The sequence below is a fragment of the Crinia signifera genome, chromosome 1 (assembly GCF_055691185.1).
Source record: "Crinia signifera chromosome 1, ASM5569118v1, whole genome shotgun sequence".
In the NCBI taxonomy this organism is placed as follows: domain Eukaryota; kingdom Metazoa; phylum Chordata; class Amphibia; order Anura; family Myobatrachidae; genus Crinia; species Crinia signifera.
The window spans coordinates 67,865,964-67,888,624 of record NC_139217.1 but is presented as its reverse complement, the minus strand read 5'-3'; the positions used below and the strand labels follow the sequence as shown (position 1 = coordinate 67,888,624).

At 43.4% G+C, this 22,661-nt stretch overlaps 1 long non-coding RNA gene and 4 other non-coding genes across 5 annotated transcripts; all 5 read right to left on the bottom strand.

The window, feature by feature from the left end:
• Positions 1-12,838: 12,838 nt before the first annotated feature.
• Positions 12,839-22,629, bottom strand: LOC146036610 (uncharacterized). Its single transcript, XR_014460892.1, has 8 exons — positions 22,528-22,629; positions 20,215-20,260; positions 18,531-18,582; positions 18,124-18,152; positions 16,921-16,967; positions 15,256-15,324; positions 14,664-14,695; positions 12,839-13,001 (listed from the first exon to the last, which is right to left on the bottom strand). It is a non-coding gene; the product is annotated as an uncharacterized LOC146036610 (long non-coding RNA).
• Positions 13,174-13,319, bottom strand: LOC146045714 (small nucleolar RNA SNORA79). The gene has a single exon (XR_014465571.1). It is a non-coding gene; the product is annotated as a small nucleolar RNA SNORA79 (small nucleolar RNA).
• Positions 15,722-15,867, bottom strand: LOC146045708 (small nucleolar RNA SNORA79). The gene has a single exon (XR_014465570.1). It is a non-coding gene; the product is annotated as a small nucleolar RNA SNORA79 (small nucleolar RNA).
• LOC146045724 (small nucleolar RNA SNORA79) lies at positions 17,691-17,831 on the bottom strand. Its single transcript, XR_014465575.1, has one exon. It is a non-coding gene; the product is annotated as a small nucleolar RNA SNORA79 (small nucleolar RNA).
• LOC146045720 (small nucleolar RNA SNORA79) lies at positions 20,709-20,852 on the bottom strand. The gene has a single exon (XR_014465574.1). It is a non-coding gene; the product is annotated as a small nucleolar RNA SNORA79 (small nucleolar RNA).
• Positions 22,630-22,661: the final 32 nt, after the last annotated feature.

Genomic DNA, 22,661 nt, shown 5'->3' with positions numbered 1-22,661 from the left:
ACTCGGTGCCAACCTGGTCCCCATGGCCATCCCCATGACTTGCAAATAAAAAGTGTCCAAAAAAAAAATAGTTGTGTTTAAGAATGAAAGTTATGGAATCGATGAGGAACTGACGCATTTCCACTGAGAGGTCATCATCTGTTGTTAATACTCTGGATCCCTAATTTGTGTGGAATATTGGAATATAAACTTTCCACGTCCAGAGTAAGGAATGAGTATGTTTCCTTCCATTTTAAATATCTCAATAGGTTTAAAAAATGAGTAGTATCTTTAATATGAGATCTCAAAGTGGAAACCCGTGGCTGTAAATAAAAATCCACAAACTGAAAGATTAGAAGTGAGGGAGTGAATGCCAGAAATAATTGGGCGACTAGGTGGGGAAGTGAGGTGTTTGTGGATTTTAGGGAGGTGATAATAAATGGGTGTGGGTTAAAAAAAAATTGTGTTCTTCTTTGGTGATGACAAGATCCAGGACAGCTTGATCCAACAATCTGAGTTCTAAAATGTATTTCTGTGTTGGATTACAAGTGAGAACTTTGTAAAATTTGTTATTAGACATTTGGCGGATGGCCTCGTAACAAGGCCTCCACCTTTGTCGGTTTCCTTAAAAATGATTGTATCATCTTTTACTAGGTTTCTTAAACAATTTGTTCCCACTTCCTTTTTTTAAAGATTTTTTCATAAGGGTCTTATTGTTTGTTTCGTGTTTATTTTTATTAGTGAGACAGATTTTTTTTTTTTTTTAACAATATGTTTATTGAGTTTTATCTGCATTCAAACAGGGGGGGGGGTTACAGAAAAGAAAATAGAGGGAGGGGGTGCGTTATACATAGTAGTTACATACATAGATCACAATTGGTAAATAGTATGAAGTAAACGTTAACTCGTCACTCATTTAGAGAGCCAGGAGCGTACTTGAATGGTGCTCAAACAGCTTGTATTAGACGTATAGATAGTGGTAGAGCGTAACAGGAGGAGTATCCCATGTATTAACTTTGCCTATCCCTCTATATGGAGTTTACAAAGAGTAATCATACCTGTCCCCTTCCTAACACTCAGAATCTGGGGAATTTAGAAGATTAATATCAACAGAGGTAGAGCTCTTAGTTATATGCCCCGTTTCTTCTCTGAACGTTGACCACCCCAGCCACAACAAATGTATAGAGTTAGGGGAGGAGGAATACTGTGCTCCCGCCGTCTCAAAACTGTAGTGTTTCTGGATTTTATCGCATATCGAGTCAACACTGGGAATCCTCTCTGATCTCCACAGCTGAGCGATAGCTGCTTTTGTAGCGATCAGAATGTGTCCCAGGACATAGGTTTCGCCTTTGGTTAGGTGGCCTCCATATAGGTGAAGGAGAGCCGTTTCGGGGTTAGGTTCAATCGGTTCACCAATTATTTTACCAATCAAGCTGAAAATTGACGACCATAGTGGCTTCAGTACAGGGCAGTCCCAGAATATATGAAATATGGTACCTATTCCCCCGCAATTTCTCCAGCATGATTTTGAGATATTAGGCCATATTTTGTGCTGGCGGTCCGGTGTATAGTATGCCCTGTGAATTAATTTAAAAAACATCTCAGTATGGTTGATGCACTTAGACACTTTGAAACATGACTTAAATATTAGGTCCCATTCCTCAACTTGCAGGGTTCTTTGGAGGTCTTTTTCCCAAAGAACCTGAGATTTAAGTTTAGGTGGGCTGTTCTCATTAACCAGATAGTTATACCACTTAGATATTGCTCCCTTCTGGTGTGGGTTGCTAAGTAGATTATGAGTCATTGGGGCGATGCGTGGGGTCGTATTTGGGGGAAGGAGGTATTTTGACAACCAACTTCTCAACTGTAGGTATTTAAAGAAGTCGCCCCTAGGGATATTGTATATTTCTTGTAAATGGTTAAAGGGGGCTAAGTGGCCATCAATAAACATGTCGCCTAATTTAGTCAGACCGCTTGATGTCCAATTTGACAGTTGTAAGTTTGGAATCAGATGCATCATTGACCGCAGGGTCAGCAGGGGGGCGGGCAGAGTAGTATCCCTGCTTCCTGACATACTATTGTGCCAGGTCCTCACTGTGGCCCCTATAGATAAGTTTTTAATATGCAGTGAACGGAAGGAAGGGGGTGGCATCCAGAGTAGATCAGCCAGACTACATGGTGAGACCTCTGCCTGCTCCAGACACACCCAGGGTTTCGGGGGGTCCTGAGTAAGCCACTCCTTTGTCTGGGAAAGGAGACACGCTTGGTGATATTTTTCAATATCCGGGAATGCAACTCCCCCGGCTGGTTTAGAGCGTATTAATACGTGTTTGGCTATCTTTGGTTTTAGGCCTTTCCATACGTACTTAGTGAGAGACCTGTTGAACTTGTTGTACATGGTTTTTGGGAGTAATCTAGGGATTGCCCTGAATAAGTACAGTAATTTTGGAAGCAATACCATCTTTATTGCTGCCACCCGCCCCAGCCAAGAGACTTCTTGCATCATCCCGTCTCTGGTTAGACCCTCAAAAGCCTTTAGGAGGGGGCCATAATTGCATTCTAAGATGTCTTCCTCGCTAGCTAGATGAATCCCTAGATATTTTAAGGATTTCGACTGCCAGGCATACCTGTATTCATCTTTGAGTCTAGTCAGTATTTCGGGGGGGGGTAAAAAATGGGAGGGCTTCTGTTTTACTTGTGTTCAACTTGTAATAGGAGACGGAGGAGAACTGTGTGAGGATAGTATGCAATGCTGGAAGGGAGGTTAATGGGTTTAATATACATAATAAGACGTCATCTGCAAATAAGCAGATCTTGTGTGATAGGCCTCCTAGCTCCGGGCCGGATATTAGATTTGATCCTCTTATTTTCGCCGCCAGCGGCTCAATCGCTAGGGCAAAGACAAGAGGGGAGAGTGGGCACCCTTGTCTGGTGCCATTGGTAATGGGGAAACTCGACGATAGACACCCGTTGGAGTATACTTTTGCTGAGGGGGATGAATACAAAGCCAGAATGGAATCCAAGATTCTACCCGTGAAGCCGAACTGTTGTAAAACAGCTCTGAGGTAGCCCCAATGCAGCCTGTCAAAGGCCTTTTCTGCGTCCAGGGACAGGAGGAGCAATGGTCTCCCCGCCCTGGAGCAGAGTTCCAGCACATTAAACATTCTACGGGTATTGTCGGGGGCTTGTCTGCCTAGCACAAATCCAACCTGGTCAGGGTCAATAAGTGTTGGCAGTAGTGGGCAGAGTCTGTTGGCTACTATCTTTGCATACAGCTTTATGTCAATATTGAGTAAGGCAATCGGCCTGTAATTCTGCACTATGGAGGGGGATTTCCCTGGTTTGGGTATAGTTATGATCTGTGCTTCTAACATTTCTTTGGGAAAGGAGTTCAGAACGGAAGCTTCATTAAAGACTGTCGTAAGGACTGGGGCTAATTCTGTTTTGAAAACTTTATAAAAGTTAGCCGGGTAACCGTCTGGGCCTGGAGCTTTATCAGGGGGCATGGAGTCTATAGCCAGGGAGACTTCTTCTACTGACCAGGGTTCGTTGAGGGAACTACAGGCCTCAGGGGACAATTTGGGCAACTTCAATTCCTTAAGGAATTCTTCAATTAGATCTATTTTTGGCTGGGGAGTTGTAGGGTCATTCTTAAGGTTGTACAAGCTAGAGTAGTACGTGGCAAAAGCATTAGCTATGCCAACCGGGTCCATAACCTTCTGTCCTTGCTCTGAGGTTATGCTCTGAATTCTTTCCTTGGCTCTTCTACCCCTCAGTTTACGTGCCAGCATTCGGCCTGCTCTATTTCCCAGAATATAGTATTGTTGATTAAGTCTTGTAATATTCTTCTGGACTTCGGCTAGGGAGAATTTATTTAGTTCCTCACGTGCATTCTTCAGGGATTTTAGTAAGAGACCGTCTGTGGGGTTAGCTTTATGTAGTCCCTCAAGTCTTATTACTTCTGCCTCTGCCTCAATAAATTGTTGTTTATATTCTCTTTTTAGTTTCGCTGCCACTTGTATTGCAGAACCCCTGACTACAGATTTAAGAGCGCACCAGTGATTGAATGTTGAGGTATCTCCTGGGGAATTTTCACTTAGGTAGTTCTGAATTGAACTGCTGATCTCTTGCAGTGCCCTTGGGGTCGTTAGTGTCTGTTTACCTAACCTCCATGGCCCGGGGGTGGTACTCCTCCCAGTGATGTCCCATGTGATGAAAATGGGAGAGTGGTCTGACCATGTTAGAGGGAGAATTTCCACTTTACTAAATGAAGGCAAAGACCATTTATCTGATATAGCCAGGTCTATACGAGAGTAGGTGGAGTGTACATGTGAGTAGTAAGTGTAATCCCTAACCGACGGGTGCTTAGTCCGCCACACGTCATAAAGATCATATTCTGCCAGGAGTGATTTAAGGTTTTTGTTAGATTCCAGTTGAGGAGGAATAGGTAGTATAACTGGTTTTCTAGTTCTGTCTACAGCTGGGTCTAAAACCGTATTGAAATCCCCAAGCAGCAATAAGGCCCCCCTGACATGTATTTGGATAATTTCCAGTACCTTACGGCAGAACGCTAATTGTTTGGAATTAGGTGCATAGCACGTGGCCAGTGTGACCTCCACGTTATCTAGTAGACCCACTAGGATTAAATAGCGACCTTCTGGGTCTGTAATTTGTTTTGTCAGAGAGAATGTACAGCCCTGGGATAGAATAATAGCAACTCCCGCCTTTTTGACCGGGCCGCATGACATATAGCAGTGAGGAAATTTTGCGTTGGTAAAAAGCGGTGGTGCCGATTTTTTAAAATGGGTCTCCTGTACGGCAACTACATGTGCTTTTAACTTGGAAAAGTATTTCAAAGCTACTTTGCGCTTGTGAGGGGAATTTAGTCCCTTCACATTCATCGAAATAATATTAACCATAGTCAAAGTACATGGTGATGATTAGTCTACACTTAGAGCACTTTATACAATAAGAATTCACAAATGCCTGGCTTCTACTATGATAACAGTAGGGATAGGGGGGGGGGGAAGTTAACCAAAGAAAGGAAAACAACAAGTAAAGAGAATATGGGGAAACTGAAATGCCCCCTCTTGGGGGCACAATGAGGTGCCATACCATGGCGAACCTAACGGGGCGGTGGTCGGGGGGAACAGGAATAGCCACCTTCTCGCCTCCTAGTGTCTACAACAGATATTTACCCAGTTGGCTTATGGCGCCTACCTCTGTTGGGAATTAGAACAGCGTCTCTGTCAGAGGTGGAATATAAGGGAACATTTATAAAAAAAAAAAGTTAACCTTTCTGTGAGTCTAGGTCATAAACTTTCAAACCTAACAGATAAACAGTGTCAAAGATTAGGAAAGTCACTATATCCAAAGCTGGATGTAGGCCTGCAACTAATAACATTTAGGAAGGAAAAAAAATAAACTGTAATATTTACGGCAGAACAGGGAAGATGTCCATATGATGAGATAAAGGTACATCACTGGGAGCGGATGTTCAATTCTTGGATCCAACCACGGCCCAGTCCTGCTGGAGGCCGCGATCAGGGGAGGAAGTCATGGGTGAGGGCCCAGCGATGTTCCATTTAGAGATGAGTTGTAGTCCGTCCTCCAAATTCGTAACCGCTGTCGTGGAGCCATCTCGAGTGATCAGCAGTTTAGTGGGGAAGCCCCATCTGTACTGGATGTTCTCTTTTCTTAGGGTCGACGTGATAGGGAAAAAGGAGCGTCTCTTAGCAAGAGTAGATTGGGATAGGTCTCCAAATACTTGAATAGGGCCAAGAGAGGCGTGGGTGTCTTCCGAAGGTCTGGCAGCTTTCAAAATCGCCTCCTTAATATGGTAGTAATGCATGCGCAGCAGTACGTCTCTAGAGGTTCCTTCCGGCGCATTTCTGGACCTAGGCAGTCTATGTATTCGATCTATCAGTAGGTCCGCAGGCTTCGCTGTTGGGAGGAGTTTCTTGAATATATCGACTGCATAGTCGTTAAGGCTGGAGTTAGAAACATTATCAGGGATCCCTCTGAGTTTAATATTTTGTCGTCTCGATCTATCTTCCAAATCTGCAACTTTATCTCTCAGTAGCTCCACCTCGGCCTTTAACGCGTCATGGTTGGAAATCAAGCCATTATGGGAGCTCACCACTTCACCCATTTTGTTCTCTAAGTGGTCTGTTCGACCCCCGATGTCATCTATTGTTTGTTGGAAGGATTGAAGCGTGGAGCGAAATTCCGCTGCTACTTCCGATTTAAACTGCTGTAGCAGGAGTTTCATTGACCCCACTGTAAGGGCCTCAGAATCGCCCATAGTGTCCTGTAGGGTGGCTTCCTGAGTGACAGATCGGGGATCAGGCTTGTTCGCCTGGGTCGAAGTGGAAGGGCCCATTGCTGGACTGCTGTTCAGTTTTGATTTAGAGGCTTGGGGTGAGGGCTTAAAGAAGGTTACTGGGGGTGCGGATTTATCTGCCTTAGGTCTTTTGGGTGGCATTGTGAGATTGTAGAGAAGAGGAGAAGCGAGACACCTCAGCAAAGGGAAGGGTCACTTTGGGATGGCTCCACGGGTAGTCAGTGTACTGTATCAACACATTTAGCTTCTTGGGTGCGAGAAGGGGCAAATGATGCTTTAAGCGTGCATGTGAGGTCCACTAGGATTAACCCTGGGGAACTGTGGCTCCTCTGGCGATGACGTGCTTAACTGGACCCTGTACAGTCCATTATGGTGCTGCATAACATGTGATGCCAATGCAGGTTGTCCTTAAGGCACCAGTCCTGGAAACAGTGGGTTAACTAGCTTATAACCCCTTGTACAGGTCTTCTATTTAGCACCTTCAGGCATACACTATAGGGCAGGGGATCCACTGCCTGTTGATGGGGTGATATCTGTGCAGGGGGTACAGTAGGTCTCAGTCGTTTAAGGGGTAGCTGGGGGTGTTGGTCAGGGGGCCTAGGGGGTGTCCACAACTACACCTACCGCTGTTTAGTGGGCTCAGCTGGGGTGCTGTGTGCATGGGCTGCAGCGTGTAGCTGGAATCTGCAGTGCCCCGATCCAAGATGGCCGCCGCTTCTATGGAGCAGGAGAGCTCCCGGTTTGTAGCGTCTCCTCAGTGCTCCCAGCCGCCCCCAGAGGTCGGGGTTCCCCTGCCGCTGGTCTGCAGACCCTTAGGTGGTGCTGTGGATGTGTTGGGGAGCCTCTGCTGCGCTCCCGCGGCGTTCGGCCGCAAACTCCCGCTTCTGGAACTGCGCCGCGGGTACCTGTAGAAATCTAGGCCCCGGCTTCACTTGTTTTGTAGGCTGCAACCCGCGGGGACTCCAGAGAGGTCCCCCGGCTCTGCGGCTTAGCTCCCCTGACAGAGGGGGTCCTGAGCAGGCTAATGGAGCCTGTTATTACTGTGTGGCAAGCGCTGGGCACCTACTATGGGCATAGGGAAGGAGAGCCCCAGTGGTGAGCGTCCTCTCTCCTCAGCGTCCAGGCCACCCTGCCGTGAGACAGATTTTTTAAGTCATCCAAAGTGGTCTTAAGAATGACTCCACGCTAGTTCCTTTTGCCTTGATTGGGTAAAAATCAGATCTAAGTTTTAATTTAGTTTTATCAATGTCAAAGATTTTCTTGGGACTATTATCACTCTCTTCCCATAGCTCAGTTATTATATCCAAAGATGTTTGATCCCCTGTATCTAGTAGAATGGGGCTTGCTTGTTCTGACTGTTTAGATAGATGCATAAAATTGCAGTGGGCTCCTGGGAGTAAACACCCGCTGGCTGAGTCCAGGAGATCAACTGCATGCAGTGACGACCTGGCTCCCTCCAAGGACCTTGTGCAGTTAGAAAACACTGCCATGAAATAAAAAAAATATAAAATATAATAAACAAAAACCTAAAGCTGGCCATACATCAGAAAGATCGATCTTAAGATCGATTGCGCTCATGATTGTGTACAATTTCCCTTGAATTCCCCGGCAGTCCTTGGTGGTTTTTGCACACACAATCCATCTGCTGTATGATTGTGTATATAAGATGTGCGCACAATCTGCATACAATCCATCTTACAATTAATTGAGATTGTATGTATGATTGGGTACAATATCTTTCTGATGTATGGCCACCTTTAGTCTCAAAGAGACCTATACCCAGGGATCAGACTCCTCCGGGCACTTTTTTTTTTCCAAAGACTGCGGTCTGGAGGGGAAGTAGCCATGACAAATTTTCTTAAAGCGCTGGCTCCTCCAGACCACACCTCAATCCCCATGGTTTAAGGCAGTGTCCCCTGCTGGATGTGGGGGATTGCCACCTGCACAGGATCCACAGCAGCTCTGCGTGCCTGCCCAGTGTCACTCATTTTCTATTCCCTATATCGCTGTTAGAGCGGCATTAATGGACGGCACGCTGTCCCCTATTAGTGTCCACTACACATTATAATTGTGAGACACCTATATTATTGCTCAGCAGTTAAAACTGAGGCCTAGCTAATGTATGTGACATCTATACATATGCAAGCTGACTGTGGTTTATGGTCATCTGCACATAATATATTAGGCTGATTTAAATTATATTCAGCCTAATTTAACTAAGACTCAAATCATACTACATTAGAGAAGTGAAATCATATTTAGTAACTTTAATTGTTACATTTATGAAGAAACGGTGTCAACTGATACATACACTTACTTCTTTGTAACTTGCAAGTACCGATTGGATTAAGACGCACCATTACTCACATCCAAATCAATGAGATTTATTAAATAGTGACACTGGAGTCTATCCTTTAATACAATAATTTCTTATATTTATTCACTTACCCTGTTTTATATTTCATAGAATTTTAAACATACAAAAATAAGTGAATTTTTATCATCAATACAGGTTGAGTGTCCTTTATCCAAAATGCTCAGGACCAGGAGAATTTTGGATAACGGATGATTCCGTATTTCGGAATATTTTAATATTTCAAGGATGTATGTACATAAACAAATATATTTTTTTTGTGCATGAAACAAAGTTTGTGTACAATCTCAGGCACTGAATTTAAATGGCAAGCAATCATTGTCTTGCACATATATAGTGCCAGTTACATATCATTCCCTCAGTACTGCTGTTACAGATGTCCCCAGTAAGTTTTCAGCAAAAAAAAATAATTTTTGTTCACTTTCTGGAATGTATGGTTTTCGGAATAATTCAGATAACGGATATTCGGATACGGGATACGCAATCCGTATTATTGATCTCTTTAGGGCACCACCTATAGACATTCTGTTTACTTTGATTGTATTCTGCCCATTGTCTAACGGTAGTACACCTCAATGTAATGTGATACAGGTACGTATATATATTTTTTTTTTTATAAAGGAAGTTTAACATTATATCCATGCTACATTTCCAGTGCGACTGACAAAACCAGAAATTAGCTGGGGGTAAACTGAACTTTACATTCAGTCATTATTACCATTTGTACTGTGCCATCTGACCCATCCCTTTTCCTACAGCTCTCACTCCACGCAGGGTGTTTTTGCCATAACTAGGAACAGGCCACTCACCTTATAGTAAACCCACACTTCTTTTTGGTACAGGCAATTATGCCTAGCAATACTAACCTAACAACCCGTTTTTTTTTTTTTTTTCTGCATCTGCAGAGCTGCTAGTAGCCAGCTGTATCTAAGGGGAGTTAGCTTGCAGGGATATGCCTGTGAATAAGGCGGTATATGTGAAAAAGGAGTGATTCGGGGGGGTGTAATTTGTATAAAGAGCAGTGAGGTGTAATGAGTTACAGCGAAGTGTAATGTGAATAAGGTGCAATATGGTGGGGTGTAATGAGAATAAGGATGCGTTGCAATGTTAGGGGGCACCAGCCAAAAAACTTGCCTATGGAATTAAACTGGTTAGGGCCGGCTCTGCTATTGTCTACCAGCGCTGCCCCCACCTTCCAATGACATTACTTACCCAGCTTTATGCCAGGTTGGGTGGCAAGCTGTGCCCAAAACCTCAGGTGCGACCTGGCTTGCCATTGTGCATGGGGGTATAACTCCTTGTTTACTCAGGGACTCCTAAATGTAAGCCACATGGAAGACATGCAAACAATGCATTTACAACCAGCATGCCACATCCAGAAGTCACCACCACGCATCTGCAGACATGCCACTGACCACAACTGGCTACAGCAAACATTTGCCATTTCCATCTGCCCGAACAGACCATATACAATCTTTCACCTGTTCTACCAGTGGCAAGCCCCACTCCTTGCATAAAGGACTCTCCATTCTAAAACGGACTTTGGACGCTAAAAGGGAAATTCGCATTCCATCAGGATCCATTCTTTCCCTTAATCGAGCAAGGTGGACGGTAACTATAACCCACTGTTTACAGAGGCGGTCCTATCACAAATTTCCAGGCATTATAGGAACGGACAGTGTACTAAGCCATATCCGAGTTCTGCACCAATGCATTTTAATTAGTTCCTGTATTATTATAAGTGTGATTATGTGGCCTATTAAATTGTGTTACTCTTTTTAAAATATATAATTTTATCATAAAATTGTGAAGTCAATCCAACTAGCATATCAGTTTTTTTTATTCTACCAGCGCTGCAAATCTTGGTTTTCATGTATGTATGTATGTATGTATGTTCAGGTTTGACATACCTGATCTCACTGCAGCTGCTATAGAGCAAAGCAGGTCACACCTTGCGCCCCTAGGGGCCTCCTCCCTTGTTCATTCAGCAAGTAGAGGGACCCCAATTTTTATTTTATGCCACTGACCTCCATGACAGATGCTACTAACTCCTGAGCCTGCCACTGACTCAAGGCAAACCCTGAATTCCATCCACCCGACATGTCGTTACCACTCACTTCCCGAGCTCCAGCCTAATGACAGCTGAAGTCAGGTAACAAACCCACTCAATTGCCCCCTTGGGTTCCAGCTCAAAGGAGGGGGGACTAATGTAGCAGTATTTTATGACAGGACTCCAATAGGACCACATTTCCCAATAATTCAATACAAGAGGAAGGAATCACTAAAGGCCACACTCCTCTGTGCTTCACCCACAGGGAGCCAGGGACCGCTGGATAGAGATAAGCTCATAAAAATAAAACACCTACTCTGTCTTACACAGAGAGAGGGGGTGTTACCCAAGGTGGATGTTTCCTGTAAAAAGTCATGTCTGAATGAAGAGAGGGGAATATTCCAGTGTTTGGCTGCCATGGGGATCATAGAAGAAATCGGCTGTACTAAATCATGTTGTCTTTATTGGGTACTGTGGGGTTATTCTGGTTCACTCGCAAAGGCAAATTCACTTTAATGGACAGAACCATATGCACTGCAGGTGGGGCTGATGTAACATGTGCAGAGAGTTAGATATGGGTGTTCCATTGTTTCTGTGCAGGGTAAATACTGGCTGCTTTATTTTTACACTGCAATATAGATATCAGTTTGAAGTAGAATCTAACTCTGCACATGTTAGATTAGCCCCACATGCAGTGCACATGGGTTTTGTCCATTAGAGAGTGCATTTGCCTTTGACAGTGATCCAGATTAACCCCGTGTGTAGAATTTTGAGGGTGAAAAAAAAAAAAAAAAAAAAGTTCTACTTGCTGTATACTTGGTTGATGCACTGTATATATTTTGCTTTCATTTTATGTACTCCGTGTAACATCTTTCACACTTTCCATCCAAGAAAGACTAATATTATTGAGAACCTTATTACTACTTTTGTACACAGGCATACGCTGTACAAACACACAAAGATCAATAAAACCATGTATATGGTTAAGCGCAATATAGACTATTCGGTACTCTTTACCTAGAACGGCGCCCACGATTGGCATCACGGGCAAAAAATCGCGGCCATCGCATGCACATAAAAATGGGTGCGACGCCTGCGATTTTCCCATAGGGATCAATGTTAAAAGTGAGATTGGACGCGATTTTAGTGTTAAATGCCTTAATGCCCGCGATTTTTACATAGGAAACAATGTTAAATGGGCCACAGAGCCCTAATAGTCCCCCTGAAGTCTTAAATGGCCCCCTCAATTTAACGCCACCCCACGATCAACGTGAACCCGAAGCGTGGCGAGCGCAGCAAGCCCGTGAGGGGTGGCGGTACGCGTCCTCCGACCTTTTCATACCCCCACTATCCACGTCGGCGTTGAGAATAGAATAGTGTGGCGAGCGCAGCGAGCCACCGAGCCCGAAGCGTGGCGAGCGCAGCGGATACCTGTGAAGCCCGCGAAGGGACGCGTTTACCTGTGAAGCCCGCGAAGGGATGCGTTTACCTGTGAAGGTATCCGCTGCGCTCTCCACGCTTCGGGCTCGGTGGCTCGCCACACTATTCTATTCTCAACTCCACGCCGACGTGGATAGTGGGGGTATAAAAAGGTCGGAGGACGCGTACCGACGCCCCTCGCGGGCTGGCTGCGCTCGCCACGCTTCGGGTTGACGTTGATCGTGGGGTGGCGTTAACAATTGTGGGGGCCATTTCAGACTTTAGGGTGACTATTTGGGCTCTGTGGCCCATTTAAACATTGTTTCCTATGGAAAAATCGCAGGCATTGAACACTAAAATCGCGTCCAATCTCACTTTTAACATTGATCCCTATGGGAAATCACGGGCATCGCACCCGTTTTTTAGTGCATTCGATGGTCGCCGTTCTAGGTAAAGAGTACCGACTATTCTCCCCTTCATTGTTTTAAGTTCACGCATCTGTATGTAGGAAGACACAATGAGAACAGTCTCGATTGTAGCTCCTAGTGTACACTGGGATTTGCAAAATTTTATGGTGTTATTTTAGCAAACATATTTGACTATACATAGACCATGTTGGATACCTGTATAGGAACACATTAACGCTACTGATGAACAGACAGACCTCTTGTAAAGATTTAAATAAAGTACTTTAATTTATATTTAGCTTGTAAATAAGGAGCGAAACACATGTGAACAAGGTCATTAACAGGTTGTTTACAAAGGCCACAGATAAACTTCCATCTTTGGTATGAGACCAGGTTGGGTGAAACTCGCACTGGTCTAGTCTTCAGGTCCTGAAAGATAAACACATTTTTTTTTTAATTGTATGCTTTAAATTAATGCAGTAGCTGTCAACTGCCACTTAGTTCTGTGATAAAAACAAAGGGCTATGGAAAAATCAATCACTCTAGGTCTCCAGTATATTCCTGGATACTGCCATCATGCAGATCACTGATAAGAGTGATATCTTGTCTTACCCCGCAAATTTCAGAAAGTGTGGAGAGGCAGCCAACCCACCATTACACACCTCTGAGTGAAAAAGGTAATTTTAATCTACGACAACCTAAAATCCCACAGCCCATATCTTGGGACCGAGAGAGGAACAGTCGTCGTCTGCAAAAGCAATAAAGGAAATGATGCAAGTGTATATAGAAGTTACAACAACTAGGGGGGTTTCATCTAACAGTTTGCTAGATCTGGCAGGTCAATTATAATGGGCAATCTGGTATTATCCTTTAATTTAAAAGTGATGTCCAAACTTAGTCATTTGTCAAATACTATGAACTGCAAAACCATAGAGATATTCAACCCTGTCCTTAATCTACGTGCAGTCTTAAGGTGGCCATACATCTACAGATCTATTGTCAGATTGGGCTGGTTGGAACAAAATCCTAGCAGTACCTGAATGGCAATTTGGCAGTTTTTCAGCATTTTAAAGCAAATTGTCAATGGTCATTTGTTCTCAGCCATTACCAGGATTTTGTTCTAACCAGCCCAATCGATCTGTAGATGTATGGCTGGCTTTAGCCAAAAACTAAAAACACACTAAAATCTTTCCAATTTAACTGGTTGTAATTTGCACCCAGAAACTTCCAGATTTTTATTCCAATTTGCTCACAAAAATGTAAAAGGAAAGGTGATCATACACGTTACAATTATTGTACACAATATCGCATCTGTTTAGCAATGAGATCAGTACAAAAAGTATGTGCTGCACACTTTTTGTACTAGATCGCAAAACTGAGATGCGATATTGTATACAATAATTGTAATGCATATGGGCACCTTAAGATAGACATAAATGGTCAGACAAATTGGTTAGTCTTGATTTAACCAATTCATGTAAAGGTTTGTCCATTTTCCAGGTTTTGGGAGGATTGTAATTCGTTCCCAGACATTACCAGATTTTAGTTCCAACCAAATGCGAAAGACTTTAAGATGGGTACACGCCTACAGATTTCTAACCAAACTGTCTGGTGAGAGCAAAAATCTAGTAATAATTTTGGGAACATATCAACTGCATACTCCCAAATGCTGGAAGATTGACAAAAACCATTGTTCAGAGTTAAAATTAAATGGCTATGAGTAATTTGTATGTATGACCAGACTAGTTTTCCAGTGTTTGGGAGCACATGTTCCATTCTCATATGCTCTTATACATTACCAGATTTTTGTATCCATTAGATATATATATTGGCCAGAAATCTTCAGGTGTGTAACCAGCTTTAGAAAGCAATCATACCTAGCCTTTATTCCAACTATTCTGAACACCAAATGAGGACACTCACCACAGATCCTCAAGCACTAGTACAGCACAGGCTACCCAAAATGGAGGTAACAAATGAGAAAGGTGATCCTTCCATAGTTCAAGTAACAGAAAAAAAAATAATAATAATAATAATCACTTAGCTGTACCTTCCCTACATATTGCTCAGAGCAAGGACATCTTGAATTACCTCTTCATTCAGCAACATTGAATCCACTTTACCTAAAAAAAAAAAAAAAAAAAAAACACTTTAGTATACTAAAATGCAATGGATGGCTTCTACAAAGTGAAAATAATGGAGGCCGGATATCACAACCCCGCTCTTACATGACCTGTGCATTGCTCAGAGCATAAGAGTATAATCACAGATTTCAGGTGAAACACGGACTATGCAATACTCATCACAGAACACACATGATGTATGTAAGACAGGACTACAAATAAGGGAGTGGGAGCCTTGGGTTGTGTGGAAATGTTTTTGGAATTAAGTTTATTGTCATGTCAAAGACTGACTACATATACTGCAGAATGGCATGAAGACGAATTACAATTAACTACAGATAAAATAAGACTTCAAAAACTGAGTGGCAAAACTTTTGGCCATGCCTGAATGTATGCAGTCTGTTCAGTACTGCAGAATTTGTGGCACCACACAAGTGGATGATAATGTAACGGATTGAAAGCAAATCTTTATTACTAAATTATGTTGATCAACACAGAATGACCGTCAGGAATAGGTTTTTTGGATTTCTGCATCTACTCTGGGCTTAAACACAAGTTACCTTTAACGTCCTCATGAATTGTTCTGTTTTCTTGTCCGAATCCAACTCTAGAACAGGGGATTTAACATGCTAAAAAAAAAAAAAAAGTGATGCCTCATTAACACATTGAACAGCACAAACATAAAAAAAAATTACATCACAAGTACTTTGTGATGTGAGAATATTTGCTATTTTAGACCGTTTGTATCAGGATTTTTATATTCTGGATCGCCTGACCCAGCTGCCAGGGGATCACCCCAATACATCTCAGATGTATGGGGGGGGGCCATTAGTCTGACAACCGTTTGAACTGCATCCAATGCGGCATCTTTGTATGCCGACACCAGTGAATCCACTTTTATATCAGCCCAATTATCCTCATACACATTCTGGACAGCTTTATTAAAACATCTCTAGAACATGGTACCAAGTGCTATGTCTTACTTGACCCGGTCTATACTACAGACCAGAACCCTGTTTTAGGAAGATCTGTATTACCCCGCAAAATTCAGAAGATGTGGAGAGGCAGCCAACCCACCATAACACACCCCTGAGTGAAAAAGGTAACTTTAATCTCTGACAACCTAAAATCCCTTAGCCCATATCTTGGGGCTGAGAGAGGAACAGTTGTCATTGAGGAGCTTATAGATTAAGTTTAAGCACAAACAGATCTGTAATTCATAAGTCTTTTATTTCATATTACCTAGTTTATGCACTGCAAAGTTTTTAACATCTCAAATTACCTCTTCATCTTTCAATCAATTCACTCGACCCAGTAATTCATGCGATGTGAAAGGTTACCGGGTGCCGCAAACACGTAGCAACACGGCAATAAGGACCAGTAAGCAAGCTGACTTCTTACCGGTTCCTTGCTGTGTTTTGTGAACGGGTCGAGCAACCCCTTTCCCATTCACACTGTGGAGGCAGCACTTGGAGCAGCGCCAGCTGAATAGGTCACACCGGGACTGAACCGGTTAAAAGTCCCAGTGCAAACCTGCATTTGAGATCTGAAAGCAGTATTAGTTATACCCTCTAACTGCTCATGTTTTCAGGATTTTGTTTCAAACATAGTGACTACTTTTTTGGGAAAGTAATTAGGCTCCTTGTTCCCAGACAGAGATCCTTAGAACAACCTGTTGGGTTGCATTAGTACTACTTAGGACACCGTACCAGATGAAGACACCAGTAATGCTAACCATGTACTCCATCTTTAAGTCCCTTTCCACAGCTAAGAAAATGTAACCCTTTCAGTGGCAAAAATTTAAGAGCTCAGATGTTTCAAATGATAAGGCCTGCAGGAGGAGTCACCCAGAAACCAGCATAAAGCATTACTGTTAAGCCCACCCCCTAGTCCATCCGAGTCTGGGGACGGGCTTAAGTTTTTAATGCTTAATGCTGATTCCTGGGTGCTGCAATCTGCACTCGTGGTCCTCGGGAAATTCAGCAGTGACATTGCCTGTAAGTCACAGCTGACCACAGAAGCTCATCACTTAAGTGATTAATTGTAAACCTGATATGCCATGTAGGACAGGCCTGTCCAACCTGCAGCTCTCTAGCAGTTGGGAAACTAGAAGTCCTAGCATGCTTTACAAGCAGGTAGATGAGAGGGTGGGACTTGTGGTTCTCAACAACCAGACAACCACAGGTTGAAGAGGCCAGATGTAGAATTATTAAAACAAGACTCACCTGCAATTCTGAAAGTGAACAGGAGGAGATGCCGTCATAGTGGTCACCTAGAGAAAAATACCTTTTGTCAGCTACTTAACATCTGAAAAGTGTATAATTTGATATCAATCCTGGGCCTAGTATTGCCATCAACAACAAAGACTCAGCCCAGTGTTTGACTTTGAGCCTACAGGGTGAGCCTTTTTTGGAACACTATGTTATCACCATCCTTGGCTCCACCAGGTTATTTTTTTTAACCCATTTTATAAAGATCACCAGTGCGCCCAAGGTTTCTTCTATCTACAAATACCAGCCAATTGTTTTGGGAAACACCAAGAAAAAAACCTAACTAAATGTAGTCATATCACTTAAGTACAAAATCCTACAAACATACTTTGATGACCTTTTAACACATGTGGAACCAGCATGCGTCAGACATAAGTGATGCCTGTTTAAATGCACACCAATGAAAAACTGCATTTCTGCAGTGTAACAGCTAGATGATAACATGAAGTGACGGGAGAAGACTTCATAAACCTGCTAATATGTCATTTATACTATAAAATTACGCAGCCATCTCAGGAACTACAATTTACAGCATCAGTACGGCTTTGTTTAAACCTCTGCGGTCCATCTGGTGGTTTGAGATGTTACTCTCTTCTATTCACAATCGTACAAGATAACCTGCTGCAACATTTATCCTATGAACAAACTTAACCTACCATAGAGTAGCTCAGCTTTGTTAAGTCAATAGCTCTATCTGGGGACCAATCATCTACTACTCTAGGAAGGTTTGTATTACCCCGCAAAATTCCGGAAGTGCAGAGGCAGCCAACCCGCCATTACACACCAGAGTGAAAAAGGTAAACTTAATCTCTGACAACCTAAAATCCCATAGCCTATATCTCAGGCTGAGAGAGGAACGGTTGTCATATGTGATAAGATGGTACAGTCATGTGTAGCATTTAGGTGGGTATTTTTCAAACCACAGATACAAAAATAAACTTGAGTATCAACAAGTCAGTGCCTGTAAATTTTCCAGCACAGCGTGCAAATGCGAGGCAGAAGGCTACTACTTTCCCATTGGGTCTCACCAAGCTTAATAAATACCCCCTTAATTTTATAGGTTGACCACCTCATGGTAATCTATAATATTAGCATGGTTTTACACAAGTTAATTGATCAAATACTGTATACTGCAAAACCATAGACATCTTAAATTACCTTTTCATCCGGCATGGAATCCACTTCAGCTGAAAAATAATGGACAATTTATCATTACACTGGGAGGGAGGGGGTGTGTCACTACAACCCCTTATAAATTAACCTCACCCTGTGTATTGCTCAGAGCATAAGAGTATAATCACAGATGTCAGGTGAAACACGGACTATGCAACACTCATCACAGAATACACATTTTCAAACCCCCTCATCTAGCCAGATCCAGCTTACACCTCAACGTTTTACTTCAGAAGAAACTAGGGCAATATGGCCTACTGTTCAATTACTACCTTGGGGCTCAGGGTTTACCCAAAAATAGACTGGTCCAGCCACAGTTCACTGATGAATCTGGGCCAGCACAGCTGTAATAGCAGACCTAGTATACTATACAAGGTGAAAGCAAATCTTACCTGACATTCAGGCACAGAGGAGACCCAGGATGCTTAGTCTGATAGCCACCATCTAGAAGACAAAGAACATTTAGTAAATTCATAGCAGATAAATGTACATCTAAGTACATACACAGAGGTATATAGCCTGCTCAGAGCATAAACATAATCATAGTAGTTCTCAGGTGAAACACGGACTATGCAAACTCATCACTGCAGACACTACCTGGATATACAGGTAGATTATACCAGCCCTCTTCGCCCTGAGTGAAACTGTGCTGACCAATGCCATTAACCACTCATCTCTGCTGCAATAAAGTCCTTTTGTCACCCAACTTGCACTGTTACCCACACGGTTGTGGTATGACAGCCTTACTGCCAGAATTCTGATATCTGTATACCGGACAGTCGCAATCATGACTGAATGCTAAGACAGGGTGGAGAGCACAAACGAGCCCCTGCACGCTTACCACAGGTTCTAGTCTCAGTCTATGGGGGGGGGGGGGGGGGGGGGGGAGGTCTTTGAGCAATGGAAAGAAATATAAAAGTTTCACCAAACATAGGGTGAGATTTAATAGGATGAGAGATTTGGTCAGAAATCTCCAGTTTTTTACAGCTGCAATCATTTACCCAGCAAAATCAAACAGATTTTGCAGTGTAAATGATTGCTGCTTTAAAAAAAACTGGAGATTTGACAGAATCTCTCATCATATTAACTCTCACCCTCAGGGGCAGATTTATTAAGCTCGGTGAAGTGATAAAGTGTCTGGTCTTTATCACCAGCCAATCAGCTCCTACCTGTCATTTTTCAAACCAAGCCTGTAGCTTCACTGTTAGGAGCTGATTGGCTGGTGATAAAGTACCAGCCACATTATTATTTCACCGAGCTTAATAAATCTGCCCATCAGTCTCTTGCTGTATAACTTTCTTTGCCAAATACTGCCCCTATTTGAAGGCCTACAACTACCTGCACCATATTCCTCTGCAGTCCGGTTTCCCTGCTCTCTTCATTCCACTGAAACTGTACAAGCAATTGAACAAGAACCAATTGCAAGGCAAGGGTAATTCCTCCATTTGCTTACTTAATGTATCTGACACAAAAACACTACAGTTTCCTTGTCTGGTTTGTCTCTTATCGCTCCCTACAGCATCTCTACTACTGACTCTTTGCCCTTAAGGTTCGTGTTCAGACCAGTAATGAGAGAACAGCAAAGAACTGAGCCGGAAGTTTTTTCTCGGAGAGGTCCCAGAAAAAAAAAAAAAAAAACTCTGGGCTCAGTTCTTTGCCATTCTCTCACTACTGGTCTGAACATGAACCTTAAGGCACATATTGTGATTCGAGCGGCAGGTTTCGACTACATAGTCAATCAGAAAAAAAAGGTACAACAAATCAGTGTTTATACAGCTTGCAATACGCGTGGGACCAGCATCACAACAAAGAAATATAGACTATACGATCTAATGTTCTATTATGGTCAAAATCTCAAGTAAATATAGGCAATATCACATGGCTTTGGGAAGGTCAAGTGAAATTGCAGTCAAAATCACCCATATGGGGTATACAGTAGAGAGAGCAGGCTGCCAGCAGCATAAGCCAAATACAGTGGTGCTAAAGTCAAAATTGCTTTGCCTGCACAGTCTATTCGGCTCAGAAGCAAACTGCCAGAAACATTTGCAGAATTTTACATAGGAAGTGTAATTTTACCTTTGTTACTGCGTAGGTTGATCATTGTTTTTCCTCTAGCCAGTATCTGGTGTAAGAAAACAAAACATGGATTACAAATGGTACTTTCCTGATGATTTACACATACTGCATTTAGGAAATATCCCCCAAGTTACCAGTTAGTCTGTTAGATGGCACACCATTCAATACACCCTTACATTCCTGATAATAGGAAGTGGTTACTACTAAATGTACACAACAATATGCCCTAGATTAAATGCACATCTACCATAATGGGTTTTTAGAATTCAGAGCAAAAACTTCTATTGCAACATCAATCCTCAGTATACACAGCCAGGATAGTTTCAGTAAAATCAATGACTGGCTGTTTTCGGTGTTGCAGATTGCTGTACCCAAATGATCAGAAAAATGACATCTTGTATTATTTACTTACATGTTATCATATAGCGCAGCATATTCCGTTCTGCTTTACAGAATATGCTGCCCTATACAAGAAACTATCATGGCTGTGTATACTATGTATTACCCCGCAAAATTCAGGTAGTGCAGAGAGGCAGCCAACCCGCCATTACACACCCGAGTGAAAAAGGTAATTTTAATCTATGACAACCTAAAATCCCAAAGCCCATATCTTGGGGCTGAGAGAGGAACAGCCGTCAAATGGAACAGCAATGAAATGATCATTTGATTGAAGCATATAAGTGCAGTATTAAGCATTGTGAAGTTTAATTTTCAGAAACCTGTATTTCACCAAGTAAAGGCCCCCATCCACTTACACAATGCATGCCATACCTTGTATGAAATACACGGCCATCTCATCTGGCAGGATCGCATACGATACATCATATGCAACCATTTTCCTGGCTGCGGGATCTGATGGATCCTTGGTGCAGCAGTGAATCTCCCACTCCAATCTGATGCACACGGGACCGTGCATCGGAGCAGAATATCAGATTAAACACATGCAATTTGTGCCCTTTTCATCAAATTCCTCAGCCCGTGCATCTTAAGGCCCATACACACTGGGTGATTTTGAGCTGAAAGATGCTCAATATGCCAAGCCGCCCAGTGTGTACAGCCTGGCAATAAGCAGTGATGCATGCTCCGGCATCATCGCCAGATCAACCAATCACCTGCTGGTATTACCAGTATATATAAGCAAATTTGTGGATGGCTTTGCATAGTGCTGCGCTATGCAGAGCCGTCCACCACCCCCACGGGCAGGGAGAAAGGCTTCCTTCCCTCCCCACCAGCGATGACAGTAGTCATCACTGTCCACACACACTGAGCAAAGTCACCCAGTGTGTGTGACTTTAAATCAGATGAAAAGGGGCCATACCACACTAGTGGATAGGGGCCTCAAGTTGCCCTAACATATACTAAAGAAACATGGACACTGAAATCTTAATTTAGAATCTCTCAATGGGCAACCGATCTTTGAGAATTACGGGGGGGGGGGGGGGGGTAACAGCTTATAAAATGCTACATGGACATCTAGGTAGGAGAGAGTTGGTTCCTGTGGGACACATTGGGCCAGATGTATCAAGCGTCAAAAAGTGATAAAATGGAGCGACAGCCAGCCAATCAGCTCCTTCCTGCCATGTCACAGGCTGGGTTTGAAAAATAACAGGAGCTGATTGGCTGGCTGTTTATCACTCTTCACTGTATCACTTTTGAAGCTTGATACATCTGGCCCATTAACTGTCCACGCCCTCCACAAAGTTGTCCACACACACACTTTAACACTACAGACACAGGCCCCTCCCCAATTGTGCCACCACACCTAACCCAGCCACAATTCATGAAGTTATCCATACCACTCAGCCCCGTACACTAATACCCTTACCTATGAGCGGTATAACCTGGCTAGAATGAGACAATGCAGCAGGGATGGGGAACCTTTGGCCCTCCAGCTGTTGAACGGCACACCCCAGCATGCCCTGCTACAATTTTTTTATTTGGCCATACTAAAACTGTTGCAGGGCATGCTGGGATTTGTAGTTTAACAGCTGGAAGGCGGAAGGTTCCCCTTCCCCGCAATACAGCGACTGTACATGGTGGTGCTGTTTGCAGAGATGAGCTCTACTGCTGGCACACCGAGCACCCATGTGCAGGTCAGTGTATACCCATCCCATGTCTTAGCCGGCTACCAACAGCGTGTAGTTGTATAAGCATATGACGCCTCACACCCGGAGGCTGCCATCATTACTAAGGACAGGGAAATAACACCCGAAGCGTTGAAAGCGGCTGGCCCGCACGACTACATCAGGGGTGAGAATTCTCGTGGACCTCTGCAGCGACATACACTCCTCGCGCTGACGAAGTCACACTTACCAGCGTTGTGCGTAGCGGCGAGGCTGAGCTGGGACCGCCGGCGCACATGTTCGCAGGAGGAAGCAGGGAGAAAGAGAGAGAGGAAGAGGAGGGGCGTATAAGGCTGCGGGTGCAAAGGGGAGGAGCTGGGAGGC